The 20,920-nt window shown below is 42.0% G+C and overlaps 1 protein-coding gene across 5 annotated transcripts in view; it reads left to right on the top strand.

The window, feature by feature from the left end:
- Window positions 1-7,089: 7,089 nt before the first annotated feature.
- CEP70 (centrosomal protein 70) overlaps window positions 7,090-20,920 on the top strand; it is a 62,705-nt gene continuing 48,874 nt past the window's right edge. The window contains exons 1-2 of one of the 5 annotated variants that reach the window (XM_028518716.2): window positions 8,388-8,429; window positions 10,686-10,788. The gene's annotated coding sequence lies outside the window, so the exon portion shown is untranslated. Of the gene's footprint in view, window positions 7,256-8,272; window positions 8,434-10,403; window positions 10,789-20,920 lie in introns of those variants that run through there. The other 4 variants (XM_036030708.1, XM_036030714.1, XM_036030711.1 and 1 more) reach the window with 4 other exon arrangements.

Here is a 20,920-nt window from a genome sequence, read left to right as displayed (position 1 = left end):
TTCCGGAGAAACACAGCCCCGCGCTGCATCTAGTCACTCTGCCAACAGTGTTGGTAAGAACCAGCGGTGGCAGGCGCTGGGCTGGACCCTGGGGATGATAAACTCCTGGGGCAAAAACGGACCCTGTGCCTGCACTGAAATCAACGGGCAGGTCAATCTGATCAGGGCATTCGCTCTTTGAAACCTCTTTATGGGTTCTGATTAAATATTTCTGTGGTTTAGAGATGCATACTCCTTGTGGGAGGCATAACGCCCGTGTTTGATGTAGTTCTTACCTACCTGGCTTCATTTAGAAACGCAAATGATGCGAGCTCCTTCTGCCCTCAGGGCCTCTCCAGTGCTCCTGGCTTCTTCCCTTAGGTAATGTTCATTTTGTTGTTGAGATTCCAGGGTTGTCCAACCTTTTGGTGTCTCTGGGCCACACTGGAAGAAGAAGAGTTATCTTGGACCACACATTAAATACGTTGTGACATGTAATCACACACGCAAAAGAATCTTACACTGTTTTAAGTAAATTTACAACTTTGTTTTAACAACACACGCTGTGGTTTGGACACCCCTGGATCATTTCTTAGGGAAAACTCTTCTGGCCCCTAAGACTTGCAGCACCTGTAATTCTCTTCGTCCCTTTCAAGGTGTGCAGTTTTTTGTGTAATTTTTGCTGAATGTGTATCTTGTTTAAAAAAAAAGGTTTTACTAGAGGGGAAGGAAGGGAGGCAGGGACAGAAACATTGATGTGAGAGAGAAAAGAGAGAAAACATTGATCTGTTGCCTCTCTAAGGCACCCCAAGAGGGCACAGAACAGCAACTCCCAACCCAGGCACTTGGGCCCACCAAGAATCAAACCAGTGACCTTTCGCTTTGTGGGAGGACGCCCAACCAACTGAGTCACACAGGGTCAGGGCCTGAATGTGTCTCTTAGTAGACAGATCTGTGAAGGCAGGGACCATGGTTGCTTAGCTGTCATTCTTTTATCTCCCACATTTGCATAGTGTAAGCTCACACAGAGTAAGCTCTGATAAATATTTGTTGAATGACCAAATAAAGATCAGGCCTGGGTAATGTTTTAGGTGGCCTTGGATTTCACTCTAAGGAGGGGACAATGTCGCCTGCAGAGAGGGACAAAGGTTGTTGAGTGGGCCACCTGAGAACAGCAGTGAGTGGTCCCTGTGGAGAGTGGGCCCAGCAACAAAGCAGAAACATGCAAAGTGTTCTGGAGGGGTTCTGAGGGACCAGCAGATTTGGGGGCAGAGAGGCATCCTGACCTCTTACGTAATTTCTCCTTGCAGCTTGATGTCAATGTAAAGGACTGTCTCACCTTTGGGGTTATACGGTGGATTTGTTTCTACAATCTATGCCAGTATGTGAGTGAAGGGGAGTTGGGAGGCAATAGAGAATAATCTATTGATTAGATTATCCAATCTACAAACTAGTAATAGTTTGAATTCTTTTTTTTTTTAAGAGAGAGAAACATCAGATGTGAGAGAGACATACATTGATTGGTTGTCTCTTGTATGCTCCCAGACCTGGGATCGTAGTGCCTGAACCTGGGATCTAGCTTCCAGACAGGGGTTTGAACGCACAACTTTGGTATGTGCCGGACTGGGAATTGAACTGGCAACCTTTTGGTTACAGGATGATGCTCCCACCAACTGAACCACATTGACCAGGGCAATAACTGAATTCTTAAGCAAATTACGTTGCAGGAATTCTGCTTAGTAAGCACTGGTTTCTTGTTTGCTGCTCTATATTGAAAGTCCCCTGAGACAAAGACTTTTCATATTTGTATTTTCTTCTGCACCAGTATCTTGAACAGCGAGTTTAAAATAAATGATTGCTGAAAGAATGAATTAAAGGGAAAAGGTAAAAGGCTCCAGAGTGGTGAAATTTCCAGAGCTGGGAAAAGGCTGGGTGAAGACATCTCCTTAATTCTTTTTCCCTAGTCCTTAGTTCTTCTTAGAAACAATTCTGAGTTGTTGGGTTAGGACCAGGAAGTCTTGGTTAGGGAGTAGATCACAGATGTGTTAATGAAGGACCATATTTTCTTATAAAACTTTAGAAATTGGGCTATCTTTAACAAAACCAGTGGGGTAATTTATTGAATGCTTGCTATGTGCCTTTATATTATTGCCTATAGTTCTTTTTTCTTTTTTTAAAGATTTTATTGATTTCTTTTTAGAGCAAGGGGAAGGGAAGGAGAAAGAGAGGGTCAGAAACATCAATGTGTGGTTGCCTCTCACGTGCCCCCTTCTGGGGACCTGGCCTGGAGCCCAGGCATGTGCTCTGACCAGGAATCAAATCAGCCACCCTTTAGTTCACAGGCCCATGCTCAATCTGAGCTAGGAGAGAAACACTGATGGCACACCAGCCAAGGCCCATTGTCTATAGTTCTTACAACAGCCAATGATTATATTTACACCAAATTACAGAGAGACTGAAAGCCCTTCAGGAGTTGTAGGGCCAATATGTGGAGCCAGGCCTGTGGAATTTGAAAAGTTCACATTAATAGGGCCTTATTAGAAAAGTGTTAATTAAGATTGAAGAAAAATCTGGGCCCTGTCTTTGAGGCCTAGAAAGCTCCTCTGCCTCGGGACACCAGGGCGAGCTCATAAGGTACACTCAGGTCTGCACCAAGAATAGGCAGTTTGTGATTTCACAGGTGACTTGTTCTGTGCCACTATTTTTTCTTTGGGTGTAGTGTCTGGGATACCTGGAACTAAGGAACATACCAGTTCGGGCTGCATTTTCCACCTCCTCATTCCCTGGGCCCAGGACACTGGAGGCAGGAATAGTACATTGTTACCAGACAGGATTGTTATGGAAAGAAAGAAAGCCAAACAAAACATTGTGAAAGGCATTGAAAGTGAGTACAAAACATATTCATTCAGACTGATCCTGCCTTTGACTTTATTCTCACTCTCAGATTGTTTCCTTGTTTCCCAGGAAGTACCTACATACTGCTCTTTCTTCTTAAATGGCTTCTCACCAATTTGCCCAAAGATATCAGTGATTTATGTTAAGAGAGAAGCTAAAAATGCTTTCATTCACAATAGTCCATGTTTTTTTAGCCTCCTTTTGAAAAGGGGATTGTTAATGGATTGACTGATTTTCTGAACTTTTTGAACAGCATGAATAGAGATCAAAATAAAAGGAAAAGTTACATAGTCTGATACCTACACATTTAAAATTTTAATGTGCCCTTCCAGCATTGTTCCAGTGTTACTACTGGCTCTGTGTTAAAGGAAGAGGCACCAGTGCTTTAGGTAAGACCCCAGGGCCCAGGATTCTGGTCTTAGAGGACTGTGTGTCAGAACCAGTGTCAGTAACTACAGCCTCATGCTGTTGGCCATGCTCTCCCTCAGTTCAAGGAGGCTGTGGCACAAATGCAGACAAACCTCTTATATGTGTCTGGAAAAAGTCCAGCCATTATAAATATGAGAATGGCTTACAGGACTTCACTGTACTAATCAGTGGGGGTGGTAGATGCTATTGAGTAAGCATGTGCACTCTGTGGCTGTCACATTCAAAATGACTGAGGAAGCCCTGGCTGGTGTGGCTCAATGGGTTGAGTGCTGACCTGTGAACCAAAAAGTCACTGGTTTGATTCCCAGTCAGGGCAACTGCCTGGGTTGTTGGCCAGGTCCCTAGTTGGGGGCCTGCAAGAGACAACTGATTGATGTATCTCTCACACATCGGATGTTTCTCTCCCTTTCTTTTTGCCTCCTTTCCCCTCTCTCTAAAAAGAAATAAAATCTTCAAAATGACTGAGTAGAGCAAAAATCTGCATCAAATTTTGCATTAAGTTTGAACATCTTTCTGCAGAAACTATGTGGATGATTCAGAAGGCCATAGCTATGGGCAACTGGTGATTGGCAGTTTCATCACGACAATGTGCCTACTCATACATCATGTCTAGCATGGAGATTTTTGGCAAAACGTCAAATCACCCAGGTGATTCAGCTCCATACAGCCCAGATTTGGTGCCCTGTGACTTCTGGCTTTTCCTAAAACTAAAATCACCTTTGAAAGGGAAGAGATTTCAGACCATCAATGAGGTTCAGGAAAATATGATAGGGTTAAGGATGGTGATTGGGAGAACTGTGTGAGGTCCCAAGGTGCCTACTTTGAAGGGAATGGAGGCATCATCAGCCTATGTACAGTGTTTCTTGTATTTTGTTATCTTCTTCAATAAAATGTCTCTTTTTCATATTATACAGATGGATACTTTCTGGACAGGCCTCATATATGTAAATGTTCTTGGGCATGATACAGTCCTGCTTTTAAAAATTATTTAAATGGTACCATGAATGGCAGCTGGGAATTTGAGTGGAAGACAGGATTGTAGGGATCTCATCCTTTGGACTTCATTTCACCATCATCACTACATAAAACGGTTCAGTATTGACCGTTATACGGCAGGCACTGTGGCAGGGAATATAACAGTGAACAGCACTGCTGGTTTTTCCTCACTCATAAGGTTTATGTTCTAGTGGAGGAGACAATCACAAAAAATTAGCTCACAGGTTATGGTTAGTTGCTTCCAAGATGGCTCCCAATGATCCCTGCTTCCTGGGCTCACACCCTGTTCAGTCCTCTCCCACATTTTCCCAGGGTTGGTCTTGTGATTGGGAGCAACAGTTTCTAAAAAAAGAGTTCAGCTTCTGTAGCTGTTCATACATTCTCTTAGCTCACCCCCGTTGTGGGAAGTGCCGTGTTGTGGGACACTCAGGCAGCCTGTGAAGAGGCCCACTTGGCAAGGAATGAACTGAGGCCTGCCAACAACCACATGTATGGATTTGGAAGCAAATTCTTCTGCTCCTGCTGAACCTTGAGGTGACTGTGGCCCTGGTCAATAGGTTGACTGCAATCTCATGGAAGATTCTGTCAGACCATCCAGCTAAGCCACTCTAGTATTTGTGGCTCACAGAAACTTTGAGAGAATAAATGTTTGTGTTAAGCTGCTGTGATGAAGGATAATTTGTTGTTATACATCAATAGATAACTAACGCAGAGACAGATGAAATAATTGGAAATGAAAATAAGTGCATACACCAACTTATGGTAGAGCAGATGCCCATGATGAGACGTGGCATGGTCAAGTAGTTAATGAAATAGGCTTTGAAGCCAGAATTTTAATTTCAGATCCTGACTCTGAAGTCTTTTTTTCCCTTCTATTTCCTAATTTCATAATTTGTAATATAATTTATAAAGATAATAATAGTATTTACAGTTGTGAAGAGTCAACAATTAGAAGATGAAAGTTTACTTAGCCCAGAGCCTGGCACATCTTAAGGGCTCAATTAATATAACTATTGTTATTCTGTATAGAGTCTCAAACATCTGTTATTAATATATTAGCCTGTGCTTTTTGCTTATTGTCCATATTAGAAAATGGCTATTGATGGTAAATGCCACCTGTATAGTTCTAATTCAGATTTAACAATGCAATTTAATACTGCACTGAATACCTACTGTGTGCTAGGGACTATTCTGAATGCTGGAAAAAGTAAGATATGACCCATTTCCCCAGGAGTTCAAATTCTCATGGGGGAAACAAAGAAATGTATAAACAAATAAAGGATTTGAAAAGACTTGTTAATCAGAGAAGGTCCAAGAATTCATCACCAAATACCATTCATATTTAATGTATTCCTAGTAGTGGAAAGAACCTCATAGTTCAATACCCATGAGAAGATTTGAGAGCCAGCTTAGCAGTTTAGAAACAAAATGGTCTGTTTTAATTGCTAACAAAGGCTATAATTTATACTGGAAAGTCAAACCACAGAGGAAAGCAGTAAGCTGAAAAGAAGGCAGGCTTTGGATATCAGCTTAAATGTCACTTCCTCAGAGAGGCCTCCACCATGCACTCCCATTCTCTTCCTTCACAGCACTTATCATAATTACATACTTCTTTGTATCTGTTTCATATTTCTCTTCCCAACTAAACTGTAAGGTCCCCAGAGGCAGGAACCACATCTGGTTTACTCACAACTGTAAACCCAGGATCTAGTTCAATCCCTAATACATAACCAGTGCTTAATAAATTTTTTGTAAATGGCTGAATGTTAAATAAATGTTTAGAACCATTAGAATCCTGGTGGGTGAGTGAGGCCCATAGAAAACTCTTGAGACCAGCATAGCGGGATGCCAAGATGAAGACTGAACTTGTGTGCAGTCTTTTCCTTCTCCAGCAAAGCGAGGTGCTGGACAGGCTCTACCTTGATGGTCCAAAAGAAGGGACTTTCTTTGGAGGACAGTGCTACAGAGCTTCCTCCTCGTCACTTGCTACACACAAAATCCACGAGTGATGAGAGGGAGGCTCACTATTGGTAGGAAATAGAGAGCCATCAGGCTTCCTGTGCTTCAAAGACTGTGAGTGCTGGTGATCTATTCATCTAGCATCCATTGTCCTCTCACTGAGCTCAGGACTCCAGTTTTACTTAAATCGTCATATCACCTCCCAACCTATGTGATTCAAAGAACACCCAACCCACTGCCAATTCCAATTATGGTAACCCCTTTTCCCTTCTGGAACTCAGGATATGTTTGCATGGGGGCCAGGCACAGCTGCCTGGAATAAGGATGAGTATGGGTCTGAAAGTATTGTACCCAAATTGCTGTGACTCTGAGGCCTTCTTGTGAGAGACACCGTGGCTGTTATCTCATCTGGGGAAGCCTGTTGGCCATTGTGGGACCTGCAAGGCTACAAATGTGCATCATTTAGCCAGTTGGAAAAATGCAGGTCGTCAACAGCGACACTCTGTGGCTGTAAGAGGCAATGACAGTGGTGGCAGGTGAGAGACCTGGCCTTCCTTCTCTTTCAGTGAGTGGAAATTGGATTTTCACTTAGGAATTTTTGGATCACTTAATCCCCTACCAGTTTTTTTTTTTAAATGGTGGGCATGGATCCTATTTGTGTATCCTCAACTTATTAAATGGAGCAGTAGAGAACTGAGCTGATTTTCTTTTGTGGGTAAAAAGTAAAGCAGCAATCATATTTGTACCCTGTGGAGCTGGGTTTTTTGTTGTTGTTGTTTGTTTGTTTTACAGCTTTCACTGATATGTCAGGATACAAGAAAATTAGGCCAGCAGACACCCAAACACTTTTCCATTTAATACCCATTTTGAAGACTTGTCTATTGTTTCCTATCAGCTTCTGGATGAAGTCCCAGCTCCTTAGCATACCTCCTAAGGCTTTCCTCCTCAGCCTCTATAGTGATGAAGCACATTCCTCAGCTTCCAAAGGCAGCCCTCAGTAAGCTCTGTTATATTTGCAAAGACTGTGGGACTTGTGTTTCGCAGGAAGGCAAATAAGAGCTGTCCGGAAGGGACAAAAAAAAGATTGGGTTTGTAGAGCACTTGTAAACTAGGCATTGTAATGTGGTTTTGAATTATTATTTCATTTACACATGAAGTTTTCTCTACCTTTCTTCCCTGCACTACTGGGGAACTCTTTTCACCATTCAGAATCATTCTTAAGTATTTCTCCACGTTCACAGTTGTTGAGCATGGCTGCACATTAGAATCTCCCAGTCCCACCCTGGAGATTCTGACTTAATTGGTCTGAGGCCTGAGTAGCAAGGGTTTTCAAAGCCCCCTGGGTAATTCTAATGTGCAGCCAGGGTTGAGGCCCACTGGTCTAGGAAGACGTCGGTGACTGACTTATGTAAGCCTCCTTCTCTTTTTCTTCTGTGCCCTTCACACCCTTATCTGATGATATCACACAATCTTAATTTCAGAGTGTACACCCATTCTCCCTAACTAGACTTTGAGCATCTCCTGTGAGCCACCTCTGCATCTCTGGAGACTGATATAGGTCCTGACACTTTGTGAAGATTTGGCAAATGCTGAATAGAAGGGTAAAATCGTAAACAAACACGTTTGGGGTCCTCCAAATGCCAGTGCTGCAGTGCTCAACCAGGTCTGAAACATAGAGAACAGCTAACAGGTTCCGCAGCAACGGCTCACAGGTTAGGAGGGCGTAAGTGTCTGCAGGATAGGGTCTGTGGTGGCCACATAGTCCGAGTCTCACTTTCACCGAGGGACTCGCTGTGTTAATCTTAAATCATCCCGGCATGTTGAGCTCCAGGTAGGTGGTAAAACACCTGCGAACTAAGACCTTGATGCAAGTGCAAGGGAAGTGCGCAGGCGCAGATGGCCACACACTCAAACGCACGCTGGCAACTACTTTAATATAAGCCCCGCCCCCAGCAACGGAGCCCACTGGGAGGTGCTGGGACGTCCCAGCCAACTGCTGCGCTGGAGAAAATCGCTCCGGGCTTTCCTGAGGCGGAGCAGTGGGAGGCCCCTCGACGTATTCGGGCTCGATTGGTCAGCCTCCCACGGCGCGGTAACGGTTGCAGAGGTGGGGCCCAAGGCAGCAGAGCGGGCCCTGCTGGGCAAGCTGCTGGTGGCACACCTCTGCGAAGGTAGGTGAGTGTTGCGTTGGGGTTCACAGGGTCCTGGGCAGCAGCTCCTACCTGAGGCATCCCCAGAATTGGCTTCACTTAGGCCCTGCGAGTGGTCATACTGATCCTTGTCGCAGCCCTCAGAGAGGAGCCGCCTTGGACTGATTCGCGCTAGTTAAAAAAATCAGTTTTAGGATTGGGTACCTAGTAAACCTGGATGAGTCTTGGCTCCCTGCCCTTTGTGATGTTTGGCTACAGACGTAACGTGTCAGCAGCGCCTCATTTTCTTCTTTTATAGAATACAGCTGGTAATTCTTGTCTGGCATGGTTGCGGAGGTTAAATGGGGCAGTAAGTGTAAATCTTAAAGCAGCGATTTTCAGCCTTTTTTATTTCATGGCACGCATAAACTAATTAAATTTCTGTAGTACTCAAAAGTATAATTTTGATTCATTCACACTAATGGCTATTGTTGTGTTCGCTGTTGTTATTTTAAATTTGACAATCTAAGAACAAAGAGGTCAGTGCCCTTGACTAAATAGTCAGGTATTGAATGTTTTAAAAATTCTCAACAACAAGGGGGGCCGGATGGAAACATGGGAAGGAGGTAGGGAGGGCTAGGGTGGTGGGAAAAGGCAGAAAACTGTACTTGAACAACAATTTTTTTAAATGTTAAAAAAAATTATTGTGGTACACCTGTTGAATATCGCTCTTAATACCTGGGCAGATGGATTCTATATAAGTTGTAGGTAATTGGGAGTCTATGAAGGTTGCTTGGCTAGGGAAGACTGGGAGCGAAAAACCGGGCGGTATATGCGAATGGGTAGGTGAGTATCCTTTTCTCTGGTTTATACTCATTCCTGTTTCGGGGCTCCTCTGATTTTATGCGGAGTCTAATTTGATTCTGTTAAGAAAATCAATGAAGTGGAAACGCCAGAGGCTAAGAGACCAACCAGAAAGGGTTTCTACTGCCAGAGAAATTTTTTTCTACTATTATTTTTTTAACTATTTTTTAACTATTACATTATTAAACACTGCACGTAATGCCCATTTGTTGTTGTTGTTGTTTTTTACTTTCAGTTTGCCAAATGGACCTGGGCTTCCCCAGCCCCACCTTGGGGAAGAGGGGGCCCCCTGGGGTTTTGCCTCAGCTTTTGCTTCAAAGCTGGAGAAGTGTGTTCTGGCCCTTTATGTAACCTCTCCTGGGGCAGAATGATTTGGTTGAGATGATATCCAATCCTAACTCCATTTTCTTGTTTGTGCTAGATTCAGTTCTTTTTAGGAACGTTAAACAGCATGTTTACATATATTTGGAATAGAGCTTTTGCCCTTAATAGACAGTAGAGACTTTGAAAACAATGCATATTCTGTTTATTGCAGTAAATCGAACTATATGCTTTTGAGAAAGCTAATTATGAATTTTAATGTGATTCACTTGAGAAAGAATAGTTAATTCGCCATGGTTTATTTCCAGCCCCTCTCCCCCATGGCAAAAAAATAATTACATTTAATATATGGCGCATGTTACAGGGGCTTTAAACCTGTAAAGGGCAAGTTACCAAAGGGCTCTTGGGAAACCTGGACAGTGCCAGAAAAAACAGCTGTTTTTTGCTTTTTTGCACTTGGCTTTCTATGCCGTGTACAAACCAACTCCTACCCTGCAACCCCTAAATCTTACTTAAGGTGAGGTATCAAAAAAAAAAAAAAGACTCATTAAAGCTACAGCTTATGCCTTGGCAAGCCTTTGATCTCTTTCTGTGATCAGAAATTCCAGCTGTGTCCTGTGAGCCTGAGCCTGGGAGGCTGCAAACGATTTACACATTAATTTCAGAGTATGGACCTCTAAAAAGGAGAGCTTGGTTACTGGGGGAATTGAGATAGTTTTTCTTCCTGCCCTTGCCTTTTGATTACTGGTGGAACTGAGATAGTTACAGTTTTCTTCCTGCTTTTGCCTCTTATGTTCAGTGGTATCTGGGTCTCTGAGTGTGCTCCTTTTTAGTACCTTGCAAATGAGAATATTCTACCTGTGAGGCCAGAAGTCAGAATTGATGATAGATAGGTTTGGACTCCCAGCAGGGAGAGGAGAGTTAAAAGGGGAAAGAAGAGAAGGGAGAAGGCACATGGTGTTGAGCATCAGAGTCCAGTTACTTCAGTTGTTCAGCTTCAGTTCACTGGTTACCATTGCTGTGGATGCCTGCTCTGGTAGTCACACAAGACCATTTTTACTAGGAAGTTGGATATTTTATGATTTTTGGCATGTTTCTTTCTTTGAAACCTAGATGAAGATCCAGTTTCAGGTATAAGATTCACTGGATGATCATTTCACTGAGATCAACTTGAACAACCAGGTTAAAAGTGCAAGAGGAATGTGCTGTGGCTGAGGTATGCCTAATGTGACAGATTACTCATTGGATGTTGGGAGACCATGGAAAGAAATCTATTGTTTATTGATTACTATGCTAGGTATAATACATATATTTTCTTTTGACCTCCTGATAATCCTATCAGGTAGATACTTTAAATTCAATGAAGGAAATTGAAGCCCAGAGAGTTTAAGTAATAAGATAACACAGCTGATCACCAACTGTGATTGCCACCTCTGTCCTGCTATGTGCCAGGCACTGTTCTGTCTCCTTTCTACAGACATACCTTGTTTTATTGTGTTTAACTTCCCTGCACAACTCACTGAAGACTCAGATAATGGTTAATATTTGTAGCAATAAAGTATTTTAAAATTAAGGTATGTGCATTGATTTTTTAGACATAATGCTATTATTGCACAGTTAATAGAGTATAGTGTAAGCATGACTTTTATGTGTGCTTCATTGTGGTGGTCTGGAACTGAACCTGCAATATCTCTGAGGTATGCCTGTATATTAACTCCCTTAATCTTCACACAACCTATGAGCTAAATATTTTTCTTATCCTTATTTTGTGATAGAGAAATGGGGGCACAGAGAGATTAGTACTTTTCTGGCTGTATGGAAGAATCCATAATTCAAACCCAGTCAGTCTGGCTATAAAATGATACCAGCTTTAGCCCTGGCTGGTGTAGCTCAATGGATTGAGTGCTGGCTGTGAACTAGAGGGTTGCCAGTTCAATTCCCAGTCAGGGCACATGTCAGGGTTGCAGGCCAGGTCCCCAATAGGGGGTGCGCGAGAGGCAACCACACCTTGGTATTTTTCTTTCTTCTCTTCCCTTCTCTCTAAAAATGAATAAATAAAATCTTAAAAAAATTATACCAGCTTTTTGGGTATTTCCTTTAGTTTTGTTTTTATTGTTTAATTTTTAATAGTGAAATGAATTTTTATTATGAAATGAAACAGAACACACAGACTAGAGGGATAGCATAATGAATTCTTAAAAGACGGTGCACCTAGATCAGGGTACAGAACTATGCTAGCCGTGCCAGAGTGCCCCATCGCCCCATCCCAGTCACAGCTACTTCTGTACTCCCACGAATGGCCATTCTTCTGACTTTTGTGGTAATTGCTTCCTTGTGTTTTAAAAAGTTTTTCATGAATACATATTTCTAGACATTATGATGTTGTCTTGCCCATGATATTTTTTAATTTTTCCATTTATTTATTTAAAAAATTTTATGCCAATATTTCTATTTCATTTGACTTTATTTTTTAATATAGTTTATTGATTATGCTATTATAGTTGTTCCATTTTCCCCCTTCACTTTCCTCCACCCTGCACACCCTCTCCCACCCCCTTTAGTTCATGTCCAGGTGTCATACTTATAAGTTCTTTAGCTTCTACATTTCCCATACTGTCTGTGGGAACCCTTCCCCTTCCCCTGTCTATTTTCTACCTACCATCTATGCTACTTATTCTCTGTACCTTTTCCCCCTCTCTCCTCCTCCCATTCCCCTGTCACTAACCCTCCTTATAATCTCCATTTCTGTTGTTCTGTTCCTATTCTAGTTGTTTGCTTAGTTTCTTTTTGTTTTTGTTTTAGGTTTGGTTGTTAATAATTGTGAGTTTGCTGTCATTTTACTGTACATGTTTTTTATCTTTTTAAGATAATTCCCTTTAACATTTCATAACATAAGGGCTTGGTGATGATGAACTCCTTTAACTTGACCTTATCTGAAAAGCACTTTATCTGCCCTTCCATGCTAAATGAAAGCTTTGCTGGATAGAGCAATCTTGGATGTAGGTCCTTGCCTTTCATGACTTGGAATACTTCTTTCCAGTCCCTTCTTGCCTGTAAAATCTCTTTTGAGAAATCAGCTGACAGTCTGATGGGAACTCCTTTGTAGGTAACTGTCTCCTTGTCTCTTGCTGCTTCTAGGATTCTCTCCTTCATTTTTACCTTGAATAATGTAATTATGATATGCCTTGGTGTGTTCCTTCTTGGGTCCAACTTCTTTGGGACTCTCTGAGCTTCCTGGACTTCCTGGAAGTCTAATTCCTTTGGCAGATTGGGGAAGTTCTCCTTTATTATTTGTTCAGATAACTTTTTTGCTTGTTGCTCTTCCTCTTTCCCCTTCTGGTACCCCTATAATTTGGATGTTGGAATGTTTAAAGATGTCCTGGAGGTTCCTAAGCCTCTCCTCATTTTTTGAATTCTTATTTCTTCCTTCCTTTCTGTTTGGTTGTTTCTTCCTTCTGGTCTACTCTGTTGATGTGAGTCCCAGTTTCCTTCCCATCATTATTGGTTTCTTGTATAGTTTCCTTTATTTCACTTATTGTAGCCTTCATTTGTTCATGTAATTTGTGGCCAAATTCAACCAATTCTGTGAGCATCCTGATCACCAGTGCTTTGAACTGTGTATTTGATAGGTTGGCTATCTCTTCATTGCTTAGTTGTATTTGTTCTGAAGCTTTGATCTGTTCTTCCATTTGAGCCATTTTTTTGTCTTATTGCACCTGTTATGTAGTAAAGGGCAAAGCCTTAGGTATTCACTAGGGCACAACTCAGTCACTGGGTTGTGAGGCTGTATGTGGGGGTGGGGTCCGAGAGGGAACAATGGCGCTTGCTCCACTCTCTAGATTTCAGTCACTTCCGCTGCTTCCCCCAAGCAAACTGGGGCCTTCTGGTGCTGATTCCCATGTTAGAGGGTTTGTGTACATTCTAGGACCCTGTGGGTGTCTCCAACGAACTCTCCCATGAGGCTGGGAGTCTCTCCAGGCAGCTCAAACCCCCAGGTGTTTTCAGTTGGTGGTTTGAGGCTTTATTCCCTGGGTTGCTCAGTCTGTCTGGCCCCTCAGTTTTGCCTGGTTTAGCTACGCACGAATGTGCGACCGCCTGGTCAGCCAGCAGCCTTGTGCACCAAGCCCCTCCATGATCCACCGCCTCGTTTGGTTGGCCTGCTGCTACCTTGAGCACCTGGGGTCCACCAGCCGCTGCTTTGCTGTGAGTCCTCTCCACCCAGCCCCCGACTCTGCCCTTGCTGCAGGTCTGGATGAATGTTTCTTCTTTAACTCCTTGGTTGTCGGACTTCCATACAGTTCAATTTTCTGTCAGTACTGGTTGCTATTCTGTTTTTAAATTGTTGTTGTCCTTTTGGTTGTGCAAGGAGGCACAGTGTCTACCTACGCCTCCGTCTTGGCCGGAAGTCTATTTTTTTTTATTTAGTCTTTATTATATTTTTTCCCATTACCATTTAGTCACCTTGTACCCCCTGCACCCCGCCGCCCCCCAATAGTTACCACATTGTTGTCCATGTCCTGAGTCCTTTTTCTTTTTGGTTGAATCCCTCCATCCCTCCTACACTCCCCCATGTTACCTGTCATTCTGCTCTCTATGAGTCTGTTTCTGTTTTGCTTGTTAGTTCAGTTCATTGGATTCCACATATGAGTGAAATCATATGGTATTTGTCTTCCTCTGACTGGCTTATTTCATTTGCCATAATGTTCTCCAAAAAATATTTTTTAAAATTTTAATTTGTAGGTTTTTTCTGTTCCTTTCTTTTTCTCATAATTAATCATAAAGAACCTTGGTAATTTGTTTTCTGTATCTTGCAGTCTGGTTTTTGCTGATTGTATAATCATGTACAATTCACATGCTTCTCTGCCTCGGGTAATTCCTGCACGTTGGTAGCTGGATTCCAGATTGGGTAAGGCTTAGAGTCAGTCCCCTTGGCAATTTTCTAGGTGGTGATTGGTGAGACTGTGGGAGGCACATAAGGCGTATTATTTTTTTCTTACTGATCTCAGCAGCTGGTGCTACTTAATGCCTATCTCGATTCACTGAAGGTTGTAAAATAGCAGTGTGTAATTCTATCATGTCCTGTTCAGTTACTAGTTGGAATACTAATCCCTTATGTAATCATTTGGATAGGTAGCAGTATATATAATTCTTTTAGGAAAGGCAGAATTTATTCTTGATGCCTTGATTCCTACCATTTATTTACCAATTTTCAAGATAATAAATTGATTCTTTTTTTTTAGTTTAAATTTTATTAAATTTACTTTTTAATGTAAATATTATTGGCATAGTAGACATTCATAGAGTTGAATTTTCCTGTTTGAATGCATGTGTGTTGAAAATATTCACTTAAATCACTATTTTTAAAATATTTTATTTATTTAGTTTTAGAGATGGGAAGGGAAGGAGAAAGAAAGGGAGAGAAATATCAAGATGTGTGGTTGCCTCTCACGTGGCCTCCACTGGGGACCTGGCCTGCAACCCAGGCATGTGCCCCGAATGGGAATCGAACCAGAGATCCTTTGGTTTGCAGCCCACACTCAATCCACTGAGCTATGCCAGCCAAGCTTAAGTCACTATTTTAATAATTCTGATCCTTCCCCAAAGTCAACAAATATTTTTGGTTTATTATATTTCTGTTTAAGAAAACATTTATATATAAACAAATGATATACATTTATATTTGATTTTTAATATACATATATATCTTTGAGATAATTTATAACCAGTAGATGAAGAGCATCATCATTTCTTTTTTCTTTTCTTTTTTTTTCATTATTTATTTTTACATCTACATAATATTTTCATTTGTCTATCCTGATACATTGCATGTTACCAGAATTTATTTACCAGCTCCCAGTTGATGAATATCTAGTTTCCTTCCTTTTCTTGGTGCTCTTATAAATAATACTGTAGTAATTAATCTTGTATGTTGATTCCTTATATTCAGAAGACAATTTAAATAATTGTCATGTATATGTCAGTATAATGTCAGTATAAAGTCATGAATTTAAACATGTTTGTTGGGTTTCAGTTCACTGTGATTATTAGCACTATTGAAACTTACCATACTTTGCCATGTACAATGTGCTCCTGTATATAATGCACACCCATGTTTTTGGCTCACTCTCAGGAAAAAAATCTTTTGTTTTAATTTTTAAATTCAATTATTTATTTATTTGTAGTTAGAAACAACACCAATTATCATATTCCAGGGTATTGTTTTGTATATAGGTATCATGATTATTTTCTAGTTATCTAGAAAGTATCTTACTTTCTTAGTCTTGATGTGGTTTCTTTAATTCCTAGTTGTAGGAATTCCATTCAGCTAGATTTTAGGCAGTTCTGAATGACAGTTGTTTTGTAGTTCAGTTGTAATTTTGATGTGGGAGGAGGCAAGTACTTGTGCCACCATCTTTACCAGAAGTCTGTGATGTGTTATTTTTAAATGTATTGTTGTATTTGACTTGCTAGTATTTTGTGTAAGATTTTTGCATCATATTCATGAGAGATATTCATCTGTAGTTTTCTTTTTTTGTGTTATCCTTGCCAGGTTTTTCTATCAGGATTATGTTGGCCTCATAAAATGTGTTGGGAAATATTGCCTCTTCTTCAGTTTTTTTGGAAGAGTTTGAGAGGGATAGGTATCAAATATTCTTTGAATGTTTGGTAGAATTCACCAGTGAAACCTTTTGGTCCTGGAGTTTTACTTTTGGGGAGGTTTTTAATGGTGGTTTCAATTTCCTCACTGTTGGTCAGTCTATTTAGACTTTCCAGTTATTCATGATTCAGTCTAGGAAGGTTATACATATAGGAACTTATCCATTTCTTCCAGGTTATTAAATTTGGTAGCATATTGTCTTTTATTCTTGTATGCTTCTTTGTATTTCTGTGATGTCTGTGATAACTTCCCATTTTTTAATTTCTAATTTTGTTTGAGCCATTTCTGTTTTTTCCTTAGTGTATCTAACCATAGGTTTTTTTTTACAAGTGGAAGAAGTTTATTTCTTTTAAAAAATATTTTATTTATTATGCTGTTACAGTTGTCCCATTTCCCCCCTTCACACCCTCTCCCACCCACATTCCCCCCCTTTTGGTTCAGGTCCATGTGTCATAAGTTCTTTAGCTTCTACATTTCCCATACTATTCTTGCCCTCCACCTATTTTCTACCTACCATCTATGCTACTTATTCTCTGTACCTTTTCCCCCTCTCTCCTCCTCCCACTCCCCTGTTGCTAACCCTCCATGTGTTCTCCATTTCTGTGGGTCTGTTCCTGTTCTAGTTGTTTGCTTAGTTTCTTTTTGTTTTTTTTCCAGGTTTGGTTGTTAATTGTGAGTTTGCTGTCATTTTATTATACATGTTTTTTTACAGATAAGTCTTCTTTTTCTTAGATAAGTCCCTTTAACATTTCATAACATAAGGGCTTGGTGATGATGAACTCCTTTAGCGTGACCTTATCTGAAAAGCACTTTATCTGCCCTTCTATGCTAAATGAAAGCTTTGCTGGATAGAGCAATCTTGGATGTAGGTCCTTGCCTTTCATGACTTGGAATACTTCTTTCCAGTCCCTTCTTGCCTGTAAAGTCTCTTTTGAGAAATCAGCTGACAGTCTGATGGGAACTCCTTTGTAGGTAACTGTCTCCTTATCTCTTGCTGCTTCTAGGATTCTCTCCTTCATTTTTACCTTGGCTAATGTAATTATGATGTGCCTTGGTGTGTTCCTTCTTGGGTCCAACTTCTTTGGGACTCTGAGCTTCCTGGATTTCCTGGAAGTCTATTTCCTTTGCCAGTTTGGGGAAGTTCTCCTTCATTATTTGTTCAAATGCATTTTCAATTTGTTGCTCTTCCTCTTTCTCCTTCTGGTACCCCTACAATTCAGATGTTGGAATGTTTAAAGATGTCCTGGAGGTTCCTAAGCTTCTCCTCATTTTTTTTGAATTCTTATTTCTCCATTCTTTTCTGCTTGTATGTTTCTTCCTTCCTTCTGGTCCACTCCATTGATGTGAGACCCAGCCTTCATTCCATCACTATTGGTTCCTTGTGCATTTTCCTTCACTTCACTTATTGTAGCCTTCATTTGTTCATGTAATTTGCGACCCAAATCAACCAATTCTGTGAGCATCTTGAGCACCAGTGCTTTGAACTGTGCATCTGATAGGTTGGCTATCTCTCAGTTGCTTAAAAGTACTGGCTCTGGGGCTTTCAATTCTGTTTGAGCCATCTTTCCCCTCCCCCTTTGGTCTGGCCGCATCTGTTACATATGAGGGGTGGAACCTTAGGTGTTCACCAGTGTGGGGCACCCCAGTTGCTGGGTTGTGACATTGTATGTGGGGGTGGGGTTCGAGAGGGAACAATGGCACTTGCTCTGCTCTCCATGGGACCTCAGTCCCCTCCGTCACTTCCGCTGAGAAAACTGGGCCCCTCTGGTGCCAATTCCCATGTGGGTGGGCCTGTGCACCCTGTGGGACTCTCCAAGGACCTCTCCTGTGAGGCTGGGAGCCTCTCCCTGCACCTCAACCCCTACAGGTGTTTTCAGTCAGTGCCTGGAGGCTCTGTTTCCCAGCACTGTGATCCTGGGTTGTGCACAGTGCCTTGCTTCACAATTCCCACCTCACTGGGTCTGCCAGTTGCCACCCCTTGGCTGGGGTCTGCTAGCAACCGCTTGCATGCTCAGGGTCCACCCTCTGCAGTCTTGCGCACCCCAGATGCCTTATGTGTCTGGTCCCAATGCTCTCTGCTCTCCATGCTAGGACCTGCGCCCGGCTGCCCAACTGTGCCCCTCCTACCGGTCTGGATGAATGTGTATATTTTAACTTCTTGGTTGTCCAAGTTCCATTCAGATCAGTTTTCTGTCATTTCTGGTTGCTATTCTGTTTCTAAATTGTTGTTGTCTCTATCTTGGTTGTTCAAGGAGGCATAGTGTGTCTACCTATGCCTCCATCTTGGCCGGAAGTCAGGTTTGTTAATTTCATTAATCTTTTCAAAATATCAGCTCTCTGTTACATTAATTTTTGTATCGTTTTTTGTTCTCTTTCATTTAATTCTGCTCTAATTTTTATTATTTCCTTCTTCTGACTTTGAGATGCTTTTTTCCTTTTTCTAATTCTTTAAGATATAATATTGTATTAGGTTGTTTACTTGGGATTTTTCCTGTTTCTTGAGATTGGCTTGTAATGATAAAAATTTCCCTCTTCTTATTGCTTTTGCTGCATCCCCAAAGCTTTGATATATATGTAGTATTGTCGTTCTCATTTGTTTCTATACATTTTTTATCTCACTTTTTAGTTCTTCTTTGACCTAGTCATTTTTTTAGTAGCATGTTCTTTAATCTCCACATGTTTGTCGGGGTTTTTGCTTCCTTTTTGCAGTTGCTCTCTGATTTCAAAGCATTGTGTTCAGAGAATATTCTTGGTATAATTTCAGTCTTCTTAAATTTGTTGAGGCTAGTTTTGAGTCCTAACATATGTTCTGTCCTTGAGAAGTTCCATGTGCACTAGAGAAGGATATATGATCTGGTATTCTGGGATGAATGGTTCTTTAAATGTCAGTTATGTCCATGTGGTCTAATGTGTCATTCTTTATTGATTTCCTTTTTGGATGACCTGTCTGCAGCTATCAATAAGGTATTTAAGTCCCCTAGTATGATGGTGTTTTTGTCAGTTTCTCCCTTTAGTTCTTTTAGTAGTTGCTTTATATATTTTGGTGCTCCTTAATTGGGTACATATTTATTGAGAGTTGTTATGTCTTCTTTTTTCCCCTTGTAAACATTTTGCTTTATTATAAAGAGAAGCTGACCAGGGCCAGAATTGTCGTCAAAAGGTCTTTGGTCAGAATCCACCAGGCTGCAACCAGGCTGCCCCCCACCAACATAGCCCAACGTGGGCCCCCAAGAACGGTGCTGTATCTCTGAGAGGGAGGGTCTTGGTCACCCTGGAGGCTTTTCAAGAGGGGCTGGCATACGTGGAGTTGGCACAGCATTTGACACTCAGAGGGGGGCAGCGGCCTGAGTACGTCCTGCCTATCCTGAGCTCCAAAGGGAAGAGACTCTAGGAGACCCCAAATGGCACTCCTTGGCTTGAAATGGTCAGAAGAAAATGGCACTATTCAGTCCTGGGACTGGAGGGAGGATGGCAGGTAGAGTGTTGCCTAGAGCTCTTAGGATGGGGCACTTTGGAGTGTGGCATGTGTGTGGGCTCACAGCACCTGATGGGCTCTCCAGGTGTGGCCAGAGCATCCGCCACAGCTGGGGAGACCAGCAGAAAGGGCCTTTTCCCTGCAGACTGTGGTGGAAAAGGTAGACCCTGAGTCCTGGTTCAGAGGTCAGGTCAACCCTTCTTTCTTTCACACCATCACGGTTCCTGTTCAGACTTCTGGGCTTAGGGAGTGGTCAGGGATGACATGCAAGCACACAGGCCTCTGCAGAAGGGACTGGCCACTCGGGTCTCAGGTAGGCATGAGGACAGAGTGCTGTGGCTTTAGGAGGCCTCTGGCCTGTGGCCCTGAGCAGAGTTGCTATATTCCAGTGCTCTCTGAGGGCAGCACTGTGGTGATAACGAGTGACCTTTTTGTCAGAGAGTTGGTGACATTAGGGCCTTGGCCTTTGGCGACCTCTGTGATGATGAGCCCCTAGCAGGATTCCATACCCCAACCTTCTCCAAGCCGTCCTCCTTCAGACTGATGATGTCCAGATTGGAATTGATTCCTAAGCCACTGGTTTTGTTGAAAACAGTCTGTCCAGTTAACCTTTCCTGTTGAGCCTCCTTGATCAAATTCTTGAAGCAGCCACCAAAGCACCAGGCCTTGTGCTTGTGGTACTGCATGGAGTTCGCAGTCATCCGGGGTCCCCTCTGGTAGCACACGGACATGATACAGGTGGCATCATACAGCAAGGCAGCATCAGTCACCGTCACTCCATCCATCAGACTGGACTCAGCCCAGGGAGCCGTCTGCAGCTGCTCCATGGGCCACTTCTCCACAGTGGCCAGGACATGGGGGTTTTCCACATTGAGGATCCGGAACCCTGTTGTTAGGTCTTCTCGACACAGTATCCCCTTTATCATTGTAAAGTGTCCATCTTTGTTTCTTGTTACCTTTTTTTCTCTTGAAATCCATTTTGTCAGATACAAGTATGGCTACACCTGCTTTTCTGTGGGTGCCATTTGCTTGCAGGATTATTTTCTACCCCTTCACCTTAGTCTATGTTTGTCTTTGCTGCTTAGATGTATCTCCCGAAGGCAGCGTGTGGTTGGGTTTTGTTTTTCAGTTACAGTTTACATGCAATATTATTTTGTATTAGTTTCGGGTGTACAGCATAGTAGTCAGACAGTCATATACTTTACAAAGTGTTCA

The sequence above is a fragment of the Phyllostomus discolor genome, chromosome 7, assembly GCF_004126475.2.
Source record: "Phyllostomus discolor isolate MPI-MPIP mPhyDis1 chromosome 7, mPhyDis1.pri.v3, whole genome shotgun sequence".
NCBI classification, from domain to species: domain Eukaryota; kingdom Metazoa; phylum Chordata; class Mammalia; order Chiroptera; family Phyllostomidae; genus Phyllostomus; species Phyllostomus discolor.
Note: the sequence above shows the minus strand (reverse complement) of the source record. Positions and strands in the feature narration are given on the sequence as shown.